Source organism: Calidris pugnax, unplaced genomic scaffold (assembly GCF_001431845.1).
Source record: "Calidris pugnax isolate Ruff unplaced genomic scaffold, ASM143184v1 scaffold188, whole genome shotgun sequence".
Taxonomy (NCBI): Eukaryota; Metazoa; Chordata; class Aves; order Charadriiformes; family Scolopacidae; genus Calidris; species Calidris pugnax.
Window position 1 is genome coordinate 10,127,189 of NW_015091257.1, and position 13,564 is coordinate 10,140,752.

General features: G+C 39.5%; 1 protein-coding gene across 3 annotated transcripts in view; it reads right to left on the minus strand.

Annotated features, from left to right (window-relative positions):
- ARHGAP6 (Rho GTPase activating protein 6) overlaps positions 1-13,564 on the minus strand; it is a 366,400-nt gene that overhangs the window by 110,543 nt on the left and 242,293 nt on the right. The gene's annotated exons all lie outside the window — the stretch shown is intronic.

Genomic DNA, 13,564 nt, shown 5'->3' on the forward strand with positions numbered 1-13,564 from the left:
ATTTCAGCTCTGGGAGAAGCTCACATGCCCTCTACGCTCACAAGAGGCATCACCACAAATTGCAAATTATGCGTGCTACATAGACGGAGGCAGTTCATCATAACTTGCCTAAAACCAAGGATTATAGAGAGACCTGTTCTCCTTGTCTCAGCCGTACAACAAGGGAAAGGTCTTTACTCATCACTGCTCAGCACCTTCTGCTGATGATTACAGCTTCACCTCAAGAGTGGGATATGCTATACGATGTGAGCATTTGAGTGTTACTTAAACTGCCCTAAGTGGCATTTCTGGCATTGGTTTATACCCATAGCTCAATGCCTAGACAGCAACATATGCATTTGGGATTCCAGTGTGTTAAAAAATGAGAGATAAAGCTAGTACAAAGCAATTTTAGCTTTTTTTATTATCCCTATACAAAAATGTCCAGATTATACAAACCTCTTTAGATACAGCATTTTAAATATGATAGACCGCTGAGAGGACCAGCCATTGAGCAAGAGGCTTCTTAACATTCTCTCAATAGTTCCTCTACTATCTACAGCTTTATGTTTCATGGTACACTCTGAATTGTACCATGTTTTTGCTCCTCCAATAGCATTTTCTATTGTCAGTTTATCTCACTGTCAGTGCCACACCTATTTAATCTGAATTATTTTGCTTTAAAACAATGACAATGTACAAGAAATAGCTCTGTCTCATCAAATATTACAGTATTTTACTAAAACTTCTTGTAAAGGGACACGTTTAAGTCAAGTTTTATCCAGATATAAGCAAACTGACACTTTAAAAACAGGAATTATAAAATGTGGAAGAGGAACTAACTTGGCTACAGTGACAGATTTTTAAATACTTCTCTTTAATGTTTTCTAACTTCAGATTTTCAATTTGTGAGATATTATCTCAGCCTGCTTGCAAATAATAAAGTGAACCTGTTCTTTGGAACAAGCAAATATTTGATAACATTTTCTTCTGAGTTCTGCTTTAGCTACGAAGCAAAAATTACCTCTTATCCCACATATCCCACTCCTGGAGCTGACTGCTAGAAACTCAGCTCCCTTCAGCTGAAAAAAACCCAGGGGCTAAAGGAGAAAGAAAGAAGTTCATACCCATTTCCTGAGACAGGAAGCTTGAGTGCATACGGCCTGATAGGAGGAAAAAAAAAATAACCCTCAAATGTCTGAGCCTGGTAACTTGGCTACTTTTGAGTACGTACCAGGATACAGCAAGTTCCTCCTCCCAAAAAAAGCATGATGAGTCATACACTACAGCACAAGCCCTTAGGTTATTCTTTTTTGTTTTGTTTTTTGTTTGGTTGGTTGGGTTTTTTTTTTGGTTTTTTTTTTTTTAAGTTTCTAAACAAAAAAGATTGACGGCATTAAAGAGAAGTAAACAGCTTCAGGATAAGGCAAGGAAACATACGAAAGATTAAACTAGGATCGATTTTCCCGTATGACCACCTGTGACAGTACCAAAGAAGCAAAGGTCTAAAAGCAAAAGAAGCAGGTCAATTTCTTGAGAAAGAAGGATTATTTTTTTCCTTTCATTCTTTGGATTTTCATTGTCTCCATTTATATGAGGAGCTGCTGCTCCTCAAAGGTGATGCACTGTAATTGCACAAACAGCTTCTACTTCATCTCCTTCAGAAGCAAAGTTTGTAAAAAAAAAATAAAAATATAACCCCACCCTTTACCAGCTTCAACATTTTTATAGTGAAGAATATAATTTCGATCCAAAGAAAGCCTTTTTGCAGTTGCAAGCGGAGTAGCGCGCATACAATGTCTGACAGGCATCCTCTTGCAGATATCAACTACCGTTAGGATAAAACAGCTTTTATCAGGGACTTCCAGAATTTAACTAAAATAAAATAAATAAAATAAAATAAAGAAAAACCCCTGTATTTCAACGAAGTGCAGTATAATCACATTTTAATAATAAAGTCAACATTATGATGGAGGAAACCACTGCAAGATCTTGAATACTTATTGAAGAACCAAAGAACAGTAATGGTGAAGTAAGTAAATTCTTTCTCTTTAGAGGAAGGAATCCAGCTCTGAGCTATGGTTAGGATGCAACTATAGTATCAGTTCCCAAAATATCAGACTTAATCAACAGAAAATTTCCCGGGTCAAATTTAATTTTGTGCTGTGAGAAGACATAAGGCTGACTATAGCTTCTGTTACACCACGACATCAATGTATGGATCTGCCCATGTCTGTAATGCTGCACATAAGAGCAGAAAAGCTCAGACTACAAGAGCGTGGATCGGGCCTGCCCAAACACTTGACTGGGTCACTCACCCTGTTTTGTTTTGTTGCCACTCTGTCTTCTGGAGGCTTCACAGTCCCTTCCCAGCCACACAGCTGGAAGGAAAACCTCTTTCATGATGAAGTGCCAGCTCCCTCCCCATGGAGTCCGTAGTGCACATCTGCTCGGGTAAGTGCACGAGAGCACCTGGGACCACTGGGTCACAAAGAAAGACCTGACTCCACATCCATCCCATCCTACAGGGAGGTATATTCCTGTTCCACCCCCAAAATGTTGGGTGTCCACCACCGAATCACTAGGTATTTACCCACGAAGGAATGCCAACACTTTGTTACTGTGATGGAAACACTGCTGGTCACGCAACAGAAAACTCCATAACAAGCCTTGGAAAAGACAAAAGATCAGGCACAATTGAGTTACAGAGTCTGAATTTGGTGGTAAATAGCTAGATAGTTATGAGGGGAAAGGGCAGAGAGAAGACAGCAGGCTTGGAAGAGAAGGAGGAGGAACAGTTTTAGAGACATTTCTGAACTAGGTTTGATTCACAATGCATTTCACTAAAAGGAAAATACAGCTTAAAAAAACAAAGGAAAATCCCACACGATTTTTTAGAGAACTTACCTATCAGAATGTTGCTCAGTAATTAACATTTTCCCCTGGTTACCTGAATGCAGAATTTGATCAGCGCAGAAAACAGAGTAGCCACCAGGACTAGGGAAGTGATCATTCCCCTGTATTCAGCACTGGTGAGGACCCACCTTGAATATTTTGGGCCCCTCACTACAGGAAAGACATTGAGGTGCTGGAGCAGGTCCAGAGAAGGGCAACAAAGCTGGTGAAGGGTCTAGAGCACAAGTCGTATGAGGAGAGGCTGAGGAAGATGGTGTTGTTTAGTCAGGAGAAAAGGAGGCTGAAGGGGGACCTTATTGGTCTCTAGAACTACCTGAAAGGAGGTTTCTAACAAGGTGGGGGTCGGTCTCTTCTCCCGAGTAACAAGCGATAGGACAAGAGGAAGTGGTCTCAAGTTGCACCAGGGGAGGTTTAGGATGGATATTAGGAAAAATTTCTTCACCGAAAGGGTTGTCAAGCATCGGAGCAGGCTGCCCAGGGAAGTGGTTGAATCACCATCCCTGGAGCTAATTGAAAGATGTGTAGATGTGGTGGTCAGGGACCTGGTTTAGTGGTGGACTTGGCAGTTTTATTAACTCAGCACGTAACACTGCCTGCTCCGATGCTTGACAACCCTTTCACAAAAAATAAGTTGTGCTAAACTATATCTGCATACGTATACACATACATCTCTTGTATGTAGATACAGCATGCTCTACAAAATACATCTGCGAATGTTTAAAGGGGTAATATTTTTCTGACCATTCCCTGTTCCCCTTTGGACTCTTAGCTGCTCTTGGCATCTGCTCTCTCCTGTTTCAATTGCTATTATAGTTACCATTTGAATAACTGTCATGGATCAGGTCATTACAAGTCCAAATGCTTAACAATAACAGTAGTAGTAATAATAGTCTCTGCTGCAAGGAATAAAATTTTAGAGCATTTTTCACATCTGGATGGACACATGCCATGAACTTCTATGCAAAACACACTAATCTCAGAGTCACAGAATCGTTTAGGTTGGAAAAGACCTTTAAGATCGTCAAGTCCAACCGTAAACCTAGCACTGCCAAGTCCACCACCAAAGAATCCACAAAGCAGACGAGTTCCCAGTCCCATTAGCCGACCATTATACTTGAGCGAAATTTCCTGTCTAAACACGACCAATTCTGTCAGATACAGTTATCAGTGGAGACAGCGGAGCAGAGTCTGGTCTGCAATCACCCCACCAGAGTAGGCACAGGAAAAGCAGCAGCAGCTGGACACAGCTGAGCAGAGGGGAGAGCAGAGGACAAGAGTGAGGCTGTACCGGCCAGCAAGACAGGGAAAGCTCAAGGGGAAAAGAAAGAAAGTGTTCTACTTACCCTGTCCCCAGCTAACACCATCTCCAATTGCCTCCCTGTTCAACTCAGAACTGGATGATGACTGTCATTTTAGTTGGATTTTCCACACTAGCACAAAATCAATTCCAAGAGGTTTCCAAGTACCCAGAAAGCAGCAATCCACAGCGACTTCCAACCCCAGTTAGCTTTGATGAAGTAACCCCATTTAATTAAAAGCCATAATGGTCTCAGATTACAGAAGGGTGACATTTGTGGGAAGGGTTTTCTCTTTTACTATATCAGATTGTCCAAAAAGCTATTTCATAACCATTTCATAACCAGTCTTTCACAGCACTGAAAGTATAAACACATATACACTCACACACTCACGAACACTCCTAAATTATTCTCTGGGGAGAGAAGAGAGGAGAAAAAAAAAAAAAAAGTGAAAAAGTCAACAGCAGGGAGAAGCAGAAGAAAGAGAAGCAGTAGCAAGACTTTCAGTGGCAAGTGGAGAGAGCAGCCAAGAGGGAAATGGTGAGAAACACAGCAGCGTCCTTTCAATCATGTTTCAGAGCCAGCGAGCAGATACAAGGATGTCTGCTGAGTTATCTACCTGTCCCACCTTCTGTCTCTAACACGAAGGGTCTCACCTAAAGGGTCAGAAAGACAACAGAGCAAACAAGCTGTGCCCATAGGAAAAATAATCAATCATTGGAATAATCAATAATAATAATTTAAATAACGAGTTTCTGGAAATGTGAACTTTAAATGACTCAGCTGCACAAAGACATTTTATCTTTAGTGTCCATGTATAAAATTTGTAAAGCTAAATTGGGGGTGGGGTGGTGGATTTTACCTTAATGCAAAATATCATGTAAAAATTTACTTTGGTAGTCCTCTTTTTGGACTAATTAAACTACACACAAGTCAGTTTTATAAATGCGTAGCTCTTGAAGAGATGTGCTTTTCCAACAGTTCTATAAACATGCTTTGTAAAGCATTTATGTGGGCTCAGCATGTGGGCAAATTCACAAACAGACTTGCTAACTCCCTTCTTCCTGATGACCAATAACCAGAAGAGGAAAAAGAAGAGGAGATTCTTTTTAGAAGAATAGTCTAGACAGTCCAAAAATAGCCTCTGTGCCCTTGCCAGGTGCAAAGGGAAACTGGAAAGACAGGAACCCTGGTGCTTAATAAAACCAGGGTGTTGTTCTGACTGTATTTTTCATCCACCCTCAACCTTCTGGATTTCAGCAAGGAGACTCATTCCCATGCAGCTCCCAAAGAAGGCCACCTCATCCCAAGGCTTAACTGAGAAGTACTACTGAGAGGTTTCCAGGTAGCCTTCTTACAGTGCAAAATCCTGAACATCAGGAGTACTTTTGATGCAAAGTGGTAAGAGGTTTCAGAAGCTGAGATGTTGTCAAGGCTTTAGCTCATCCTTTCCCCCCTGTTTGTTCCAATAAAAAAAATGTCTTTTTTGCTTCTTTGCTTGCTTATGACACGTATTCGACCTGGAGAAGGAGTTAAAAGTAGCAAGGAAAATTGTTTTCCCTCTTCCTTGTCCTCACTTTTCAGAGAAAATGGCAAAGAAGAGTTGTTTATTCTTTCAAGTTGATGTGTACGTTTCTGTGCACTCAGGATGACATTCCCTCAGAGGAGACATGTGGAGTTAGATAACATCAATTTATGTTAAATAATCTTAAAATAGAAACACATACAGTGCTGTTTTTAAACATACTAGATTCTGTTTTCACATAGTCTGGTTTTGTGGGTTTGGGTTTGTTTTTTTTCAATGCGCAGGAGATACATTATCTCATGTTTTAATGGATGTGGTCATTTTCTCTCTCCAGCCAAGTTTACAGATTCTTGCAGGTTCTGTTCCCACATGTGGGGACTCTACATTTCCCTCAAGATCCTGGGTCAGCAGGAACCTGTAAAAGTCTGCTCTGCCAGTGAGCCTTCACAAACCTGAAGTGACTGAAACAAGAGAGTGCAGGGACAGCAAGGGTGGCTGCAGGAAGATTTATCATGCAATGGTCTGGGATGTTAAAGACTCTAGTTCTCCAAGCAGAGTGCTAACGTTGCCTACACACACTGTATCATATAATAAACTAAAGCTGTGACCATCAGATCATATCATACCTAGACCAATTTGAACTTATAATATTGAATTATAAATTACTATATGCTTAACACCACAAAAATTCAAGTCTGTAAAAACTAACTCCACTCTACTCTGGGTAGCAGCTGGTACACCATTAGTAGCTGGCAATGGTAGTAGCTGGTACATCATTAGAAAGTTAGCACTGCGAAGAGACAAAAGATGAATATCTTCTCATCCTGAAGTTTTCTGTTATGATATTGGAGATAGGAAGACAGATCCGCAAGTCAAAACTGCTAAGACAGTTACCAAGCTGCTTATGTCTGAACTGCTGTAACCTGGATCTACTTGATGCTCCTGTCACAGTAAGCATGCTGTTTAACTGCTCCTCTCCCAGTCTTCCAGCACGTTGTAAATTTGGCAAGTAGCTAAATAATGAACAAAAGACACTATATAGAAGACAAAAAAAGATGATGCTTGAAAACACCAGCACAACTAGAAATAGAGAAGGTGAGTCTAAATTTAATAGGCTAGGGGTTTGGTTTGGGACTACTTTTTTTTTTCTCCCCCTCTCACAGCGTACGTGCAAGTCTCTAAATTCAGAAGCATTACAAGCGGGAAATACCAATGCTGGATGGAGTCCAGATCTGATGATACAAACTACAATTAAATGCTTGGCAATTCCACAAATGACAGCAACAACCTCAACAGATTAATAAATAACTTAGAACACACATGCATCGAGGGACATTTTCTGAAAATTGATAAATACACAGTTTCTTGTAATTTATACTCTCCAAAGAGCTACCGTAATGGTCCCTATAAAACACTGCACACACAAACCAGACAAATCAAATACTGCAGCTAAAGGTGATTTCCCCCCTCTCTGCCTTGCCTTTAGAAGCAGCCATGCATACACTGCTGAACTGTTCATACATTTTGCAACGCTGCTGGGAAGGAAAGGAAATATACACTCATTTTAAGAGAGCAAGAAAATAAGAGAGCCTACAAATATATTTGCTTAATTCAAAGAAGCTAGTGTTTTACTCTGTGTGATGAAATTCAAGCAAGAAGCAAAGTGAAAGGAAACAATAGAAAGTTATCAAACTGGAAAAAGTATTCTTGTTCCTCAGAAGAATAACTAGCTTTATTTAAGAATTCCAGCTGCCTGAGTTTTGCTAACAAGCACAAAAAGTTATCTTAATGGAAGATCTATACTTCAAAAAAATAAGCAAATGTTGTTTATTTGCCTAATACCTCTATCTGCTTGGCCTAGTACATGGAAATAACTCTATTTTCTAAACTGAGAACAAACTATGCATGGAACTTTGTTTTTAAGCTGCTAATCATCACAACTATAGATTGAATCTTAACTTTGATATGACGTATCTCACCACTGTATTTATTTAAATCGTTATGTCATATAAGGAAGCTCAGTGCAAAAGAATGTTCACAAAGCTTATAGAAATAACCTGAGGTAGTAAAACAGGGTGATATGGAATGGACTAAAATCTTCACAAGTCAATATAATCTTACACCTATCCCATAAGCACTAAACTTCTTGAAAAGCTGGTATTCATCATCCAAATCTTAGGCTGCAGAGAAACAGTGTGTATGAAATTAAACATTCTGGTATCACGCTGACAAAGAAAACAGGAAAAAATGTTTTGACCCAGCAATCTTCCCCATGATCCTGACCAGTTATTTATTCACCAGGCACACAATGTAAGCATCCCCAATGCTACCACTGCACTTTTGCTGCTAATTACCAGAGAAATTGCATGTTGGCACCTAGCACGTATGTCCGTAACAGCTGATTTTTTGTGTTCCAGAGATCAAAAGTCTGCAATGAGTATTACTGCTTCAAGATAAGAAATCATCATGTGCAACCACATTCAACTTGATCCCACCAGGTGTTGGACTGCCGCAAGTGATGACGTCTTGCGGACAGACCTGAGGTTTGCAGCGAGACGAAGCAGCCCCCTCCCATGGTACAGTGCTCAGGATGGCACTTCAAAGCCCAAGCTTCTGACAATTTGGAGTTTACGCTCAGAATCAGACTTCTCTGGCAATTCAGCATCAAAACCCAAAAGCAGATAAGGTATGAAGTGCATCTGTTCCTGTAACAGAAATACCAGGAATGAAGATGAATGCTGATCATACGCACAGTTCCTTGCATTTCTAGGTCTTCATGTCAACACTTAAGGTTTTGTCTTTTTTCAGTTAGATCTGAGAGTTTCCGAAACGCTGCCCACATCTAAAACGCATGAATTGGCTTCCCTGAAAACAGCACTCAGCTGGAAAAGAACAAGAGTCATAAAAGTAAAAACTGCACCAGGGAATAAGAGAAAGAAATCCTTTGTGTTTACATTTTGTATTTATGAAGCACTTTGTTGTCATCAAGATTACATAGCACAAGAAAATTTTGGTGGGCAGACTGAAAGGAAGCCAAATTTTGACGGCCAGGTTTTCCCATTATTCTTTCATTCTATCATCTTCCCTACTGCTTAGTCATTCCTTCCCATCATCCATACTTTTAATCCATTCTCCACTTTCCACATCACCCTACAGAATCACAAGTACTCTGGCCACCCTGACACTGCATTATCCTGTAGATACGAAGCAGTTCAGTTTTACATACAGCCAGCCGGGAGTGGTGGAAGACACGCATTATCCAAAAGCCGAGACATTTCCAGAAAAACATTGCTAACAGCCAGTCATCATTGCCTCAGAAGGATGTGCTAATTAGAACACGAGTACATTTTTGCAACTTCTTTAAAACATCATCTCAAGAGCTCCTTCAGTTTTCATGAGGAACGAAATCTCCTCCTGCTTTTTCCAACAAGAGCTTTAAATCTACTGTTGCCTTCAGGTAAGGTTTTCTACAACCAAGGGCATAACATTTTCTCAAATTGTTACTGATATTCTCATCAGGAGTGTAGCATTTGCCCTAGAAATATATTACGAACTCAAGACTATATTATCCAAATTAGGTCATTTTTTCCCCTCCACTTGTTTGGTGACGATGCCAATTTAAAGCCTTACAGTTCATGCCCACTCAGGTCTACATCAACAACAGCAGATTTACACGTAAGTAAATTCATCACAATTCTATACTGTCACGGCTTTTGGTTGATGGTCAGTTTGCAGTGAACTCGGTGAACAGCGGTGAAGCTCCTGTGTTTTTAAGTTCAACCCATGAGTACATGGAAATCTCAATTTCACATTTTATTTTGCCCCTCGAAGCAGGGTTTGAGCCCTCAGAGCTGTGCAGAGAAGTTTGGAAATATGTGAATTTTTAGAAAAACAAAAATCAAATTAATCAACAAGTATGTTTTTTACACCTATCTCATGATTTTTGGATGCTCCAGATTGGACAGTTGGGCTGCAGAAGAAGGAATTTTATAGAAATTTAAAATAAAGTAATCACACATTTCATTATCGGACTGTGGTTCTACATACATTTATGTCCAAATATATCCTTATTCATGCCACACTAAGTAAGGCATATCCATTCAGGAAAAGAAATTACAGGTCACTGCAATACTGGAATCGATAGTCTACTTCACAGAGTCCAGATTATTTTCACTAATGTGAAAATAAAGCACAGGAAACTGAGATTATCTCAGTGCTTTACGAAAAGAAACAAAGGGAGAAAGAGTTAAATGCTAAGCACAAATCCTGTCTCTCTGGTTCCGCATCCATTTATACCTGCTAAGCACTGCTGACTGCAGAACCTTTAGATCAATCTAGGATGTTTATAGCTGTTTATAGCTGCATTTGAAGCTCATTATATATATATATATATATGTTTATATAACTGTTTATAGCTGCATTTGAAGAAAATACATCCTTAACTTTTGCTGTCAAAACCCCAACCAACCTAACAATGCATATACATGAAGTAAATAACTATTCAATATTCTCTGAATGAGCTACCATTTCAAGGCTAGCCATTGTAGTCCATAGTCCACTTCAAATGTAGCTTAGCGTATACATTCAACTGTTAAACGTTATGATCTTTTCTACCTTTATGAGATGATGGGTGAACTCTGTTTGAATGTCTCCCACAAATGTGGTTGTCAACTTCTTTGAAGTCCATGGTCAAGTTAACTCTTTCTACAAAGCACTTAAAAGTAAAGTCATCGTGAATAACAATTTATGCTAGATATAGACATAACGTGAAGAAGGTCACTACAGAACAAATATATTTTAATAAACCTAGGCTTTAAAGGGATGGTGTGCCATGTTCTTCCAACCTACTCTCTATTCCACAGGATTCTCTATCTTCCCCTCAGAAATATATAAAAAAAATAGCAGCCTGAAAAAAATTCTCTAGTTGTTTACAAAGTAGATTCACTGAGAAGTTATTTTGAATAATTAGCATCATTAGCATCACATTTCCTTCTGACATTCTATAGTCTACTGTAATTCCAATCAATATTTACAATGCGTAACTTTGATATGGCTCAGATAGCAAGTCACAGCTCTGACATTATACTCAGTGTAGGCTGTTTCCATTTCTTCTTAGGATAACAATTCAGTCATAAAAAGTAATATTAAATAAGATTTTAAGACAGCAGGTGGCATCACTTAGTTATTTTTAACTGTTTTACACTAACCATTTACTATGCAGCACAATCCATTTTTGAAGTTAAGTTAAATGCAGCTCTATGGACAGCAGAGAAAAGTGACCCTTCAAAAAAGAAAAAATAAAATATCACCATTTTATCTATCTGGTTGCCTCGAGTTTCATACAGGCATCTTAAAAGCCCACAGTGTCCCACAGCTGTGACTGCCCTTCTTTGATTCACCAGATACTCCTGAGCCCCCACATGAGCCTCCTAGAAGCCATCAGCTGAAGGCATTCATATCTTCACCAGATCAGCGAGAGTAATGGCTGGCTTTCAGAAATCTGGCAGATGTGACTACAGCTTAGTGGTAATTTATAGACTCTTTTCCTCATCTGTTCCCACTGGGATCACTATTAGAGCTACATCATGCCATCAGGCACAAATTCACAAAATATTTCAAACCACTGTTAAAGGAGCTGCCCATTCAACAAATCAGAGTTAACAAAAATGGTGAATGCTAGAAAAACTCTTCATGCCCATTCAGCATCACACAGGAAATAACAGCCAGGATGAAAACAGGCACGGCTCTAAGCTTTGCAAGTGGCTGCAAAACAAGATCTGCTATTCAGTCTTCTATCTGTAATTTCTTTCTCCGAATACAATACATGGGATGATTGGGAAAAAAGGCAGAAAGAGACATTTCCTTTGTGTATTCAGATGATATAAAGATTTGGAAAGGTAAACTACAAAAACAAAGGCGTCTGCATAGGTTTAAACTGTACAGAAAATGGGAATTCAGAGAAGGCAATGTACCAAGTCATTTTTCTGATCCCTTTTGAGAAGAATAACAAAAACATTATGTTCTACTCAGGGTATTTAGAACGTGGTTGTCACAGTAGTTTGTAGGTGTTACAGTAAAAGCGCGTGATCAAAGAGGGTTTATTTTTCCAGGTGCTGTTCTGTTAGAACAGATGCAAGATGGCACTGTGGGGATCTTGAGCTTAAGATGCCATCAGGGAGCAGTTGGGTGGATGTCCTGGAGCAGCCTGTAAATGGCTGTAAAGATGGTAGCTCCTGGTACAAACCTTAGACCAGAGGTGGCCCTGCACTGGTTGGTCCCTGGGTAAGTGCCATCGCTAACTGACCCCTCCTGACCCACATACTATTCCACAGAGCACAACGGAGAGCAACGGGAGAGTCACTTCAAACCTTGCGTGACAGAGATACGTGGGAAATGGGGAAAAGGCCATAAAGAAAAGGGAAGAGATAAGCCAGAGTACAGGAGAAACACTGTCTTCCTTGTCCACACATACACAGCTCTGCTCTTCTTTACCCACTCGTAAATTTTTCTCTGGTCTTGCCTTTTTAAAAACTATCAAATAGCCACACTGCATGGACCGTATGAACTTGGAGATGCCAGCCTTGCAGGATATTTAGCAATTGCTAACAGTTTATCCTTGCTTGACAGTTATGTGCAAATGCCCACGAGCATGCATGCATAGCGTTTAGCGTGCATTTAGTAGCAGCCAGAAGTTTAACCTGAACATCTTCTGTCTGTAGTATGAGATTTTCGAAGAAAAATGAACTATGAAAACCAACAGGTCAAAACAATTTGTGAACAAGCTATAGATTTCTTCAGAAAGGAAAAAATTACTACAAAGAATACTGAAAACAAACATTAGAACTAATGAAGAGGTTATAAAATCTTTCCATTTTATATCTTTGTAAAGATCTGCTTTCTCCCACGGTGTTCAGATCAGCACATTAGCAGCTCACTACCAAAGCATTCATCATCTTTCTGCTCTCAGCCTAGGGAGGAAATACGCTTTTTCAGCCACTCAGGGCATGTCATTTTACTTCTGAAAAGCAAACAGAGCTCTAAGAGCTGTGAGAAAGGAGTCAGTCTCTGATACAATAAATTACAGAACCATCCTCAAATCTTTTTTTACTTTTTATGGAAGTCACCTTCTAAAGTGTTGGCACTGTGTGCTTTAGATGATACCTCTTTTTCCCCCCGGGAGATTTAATATTTTTTTTTCCCAAACTGCTAGTAATATAAATTCAGTGTCATTTTTTCTCTGTAATAGAATGAATTACACATACAAATCTAACAATAATGTGAATCCAAACTAGGAGCACCAATTACTAATGCCATTATAATTGGCATTTATACTCATTGTAGCCATGTACTTTCTGCTGAGTCTTGAGTCAGAGTGCTTGTCTAAAAGGTATTAGACAGTAGATACAAGACTAAATTCCTAGACGTCGTGGAATAGTCAGTAATGTTATCTATAGTATCTCTACAGTCATTAAAAGAATTATATGATACAGTTGCCTACAGTAGCATGGGTAAGCCTCAAGCAACCTTGCCCTGCCCTATCTTACAGCTACAGCTTAACAAGACAGACACAAGGACGAAAAACCATACGACAGTAATTCAGGAGGTCTGTATTCAGTGTCACAAGTGATGTGGGGTAGTCTTCAAATTTTAGGTGAAGCATATACATTTAAGTATCAGACCATATTTTAACATTACTTTGAAGTCTAAAATTACATACAGAGATCTAGCAGGGCTTTCTAGAACAGAAGCAGGTCAGTTACCTAGGCCCTATAGCAATCAGTAGTTATTAACTAAGTAGTCTGTTTAAACAACGTAAAAACCCACTGAGGTCTTCTCATACAATTCT